Source organism: Cupressus sempervirens, chromosome 10 (assembly GCF_028749045.1).
Source record: "Cupressus sempervirens isolate cs-2001-9-10 chromosome 10, ASM2874904v1, whole genome shotgun sequence".
Taxonomy (NCBI): Eukaryota; Viridiplantae; Streptophyta; class Pinopsida; order Cupressales; family Cupressaceae; genus Cupressus; species Cupressus sempervirens.
Genome location: NC_143127.1, coordinates 262,436,423 through 262,438,554, shown reverse-complemented (window position 1 = coordinate 262,438,554; position 2,132 = coordinate 262,436,423). Strand labels below are relative to the sequence as shown.

At 32.9% G+C, this 2,132-nt stretch overlaps 1 pseudogene; it reads right to left on the bottom strand.

The window, feature by feature from the left end:
* Positions 1–255: 255 nt before the first annotated feature.
* Positions 256–1,000, bottom strand: LOC149533641 (F-box protein FBW2-like; annotated as a pseudogene).
* Positions 1,001–2,132: the final 1,132 nt, after the last annotated feature.

The window sequence follows — 2,132 nt, the reverse complement described above, 5'->3', positions numbered from 1 at the left end:
ATGGTATCAAAGTTGGTTTTCCTGCCAGCTTGTGAAGTTTCATGGGTAATAAATTTGCAATTCTGAAGTTTAATCAAAATTAGAACAATAAACCCTTTTACACAAGTCACTCCATTGAAACAAAGAGAAGATGGTGTAAGACATCTATCTAGTGTTGAGGAAGGAAACTCTGCTCTAATCGCTACTACCAAAATCTACATTGCATTCTTAATCATTTCATAGAGTTATTCTTCAAAGTCCATTGAATACTAGTCATCATCTGATAGAGAAATACTGGTCATCAATTGAAATGCACTCTTTTTTCTCATACAAATCTAAATCTCACCCAAATAGCCTACAAACACCTTCAATCTTGAGCATCCATCAGAAATAGTATGCTTCATGTCTACATTCCAACACCTACAGATATTCATGTGCTCCAGTTCTCCACACATCCTCAAAAGAGCTCTATTCCTACATCTATAAGAAGACCATTACCTAACTCCAAATGCTTCAGGCAAGGCATGTTGTTAGGGATGGCAAGTGCTTCATCATCATTGGGATCTTTACCGATTGTGTTGAATGGATGCATGTACCTGCTCAAATGTATAAGAAACTTGTAGTGTTTTCCTAGGGACTCTAAGGAGAAAGGAGTCATCTTCTTGCAAAAAATATCCAAACAGGTTATGTTTGCCAAATTGGGAGCAATTTTGGTAATAATGGAATCAAGAACTTGATTGGTCGGCATGTGCCTCAAGATTATTAGAATGGCTAGCAATGAAAGTGAAGGTTTTATCATTGGCCAATCTAGACAAAGATAATTTGCACATAGATCCTTGGATTCTCTTGACAAGAATCTCAACCATTCTCTCCACAATTTCTAGCTGGGAGCCATGGCACCATTCCTAAATATCAATCTCTTGCTAGTAGTCTGATTGCAAGACTATGTCCTCCATGACTTGCAAACTGCGGGCACCACTGTGAGATTCTCCTAAAAAGATGTTTTCTTGAAAATGAGCATCTAGTGTGAGCTCTCCACATATAAACCCTAATTCCTTTACTTTGTATGGGCACTGCTCTTGACTCATTTCTAGATTTTTGAAGGAAAGAAAAATTGATTTAAAAATCAGGGTGTTTATCCTTATTATTGAGCATTTCATAAAATTGAAATTTGATTTATTATTAACAAAAAAGGTCTAAGAATAAAAAGATCTATAAAAATGTCCTTAACTTGTTTGACAAGTGATTCTAGTTAAAAAATCAATCACAATAATACCAATTACGACTTTGAATAAAGGCAAAGGATGAAATGAAAAGGGAATCAGAGGATAATACATAGGAATAAAGGTGCAATCACGACAACTTTGAATTGATTGCCCTTCGAACACAGTCCACTCACATCCACAATTCTCGCATAGCAAAAGGAAGGAAAAGCTTTACATAAAGCTCTAAAATTGTAAGTGATATGACCAAAAGGTTGAATAATTAGAAATTAATGATTTTGAATTTACCATAAGACTCTCGTGGTAATCTGACATAAGGAGGTGAGACAAATGCTATTGAAAGATGAAAGAGGTAAGTATATTTCCATTTTAAGATTGTTTTATCTATATGGAAATGATGAAATACAAAAAATATATATTTTATTTTCATAGTGCAATAAGAACAATTAGGTAAAGCTTATTTTTCAAAATAATTATACCAAAGGAGAACTCCTTTAAGAAATTTACATCCTCATCTTCTGATGGTTGCATGGTCATCATTTCATCAATTGATAATCCAAAGTCTTTGATTGTTAAATATATTTTAATATTAATGTAGCTTATCTAATTAGACAATTTATTTATGAGTAAAAACCAAGGAAACATTGTAATAAGCTATGCAAATTTTGTGATGTATCATAAATATGGGATCTCTTAGTGAGTTAAGAGAATACTGAAGCAAGTGAGACAAACATTGAAGATCCTTTTTCACTATTGTCTTTAAAAGAAGATGAGATATGATCAAGGGAACATCAATAACATTCAGTCAATGAACAAAGAGGAAAGCCAATGGAGCTTCAAGGAAGTTCAACCATAGTTTAAAATATGAAATTTTAAGTTTTCTTAATTAATGTAATCATAAAGGTGTAAAATTGATTATTTGAGAAATGA